Source organism: Bison bison, unplaced genomic scaffold (genome assembly GCF_000754665.1).
Source record: "Bison bison bison isolate TAMUID 2011002044 unplaced genomic scaffold, Bison_UMD1.0 scf7180017863938, whole genome shotgun sequence".
Classification (NCBI taxonomy): Eukaryota; Metazoa; Chordata; class Mammalia; order Artiodactyla; family Bovidae; genus Bison; species Bison bison.
Window position 1 is genome coordinate 882908 of NW_011494510.1, and position 407 is coordinate 883314.

Below are 407 nucleotides of genomic sequence, written 5' to 3' on the forward strand. Positions count from 1 at the left end.
GGTCTCGGGATCACGAAACTTTGAGGTTTCTACCAGATTGGATGGGGAAGGCTCTGGTCTTGCGGAGAGGGAAAGGCACAGTAAACTGTGGATACCTGTTGGCATCCTCGTTGGCGGCGGCAGATTTTCACTGGCTCCCAGGCTTGGCTGGAGCCTGAGAGAACGGGGATCAAGTCCCTTATGAACCTGTTACGCGCTGCCAGAACCCGGGCAAGAATCCGCTTTTCCTCAGGTCCCGCGAGGGGCGCAGCCCGCCCTCCCCCGCCCCCACCCCACCCCAAGGGTTCGCGGATGGGGAGGAGTGAGCTGTCAGAAAGCGCAGCTCTGTGCTCTGGCGGCGCTAGGAGAGGGAGTCCGAGGGAGTCCCCGGCTCGGCTCAGGAGGCCTCTGTGAGCACAGTCTGGCGG

At 62.7% G+C, this 407-nt stretch overlaps 1 protein-coding gene across 1 annotated transcript in view; it reads right to left on the bottom strand.

Moving 5' to 3' along the window:
• CDH8 (cadherin 8, type 2) overlaps window positions 1-407 on the bottom strand; it is a 403256-nt gene that overhangs the window by 402005 nt on the left and 844 nt on the right. The gene's annotated exons all lie outside the window — the stretch shown is intronic.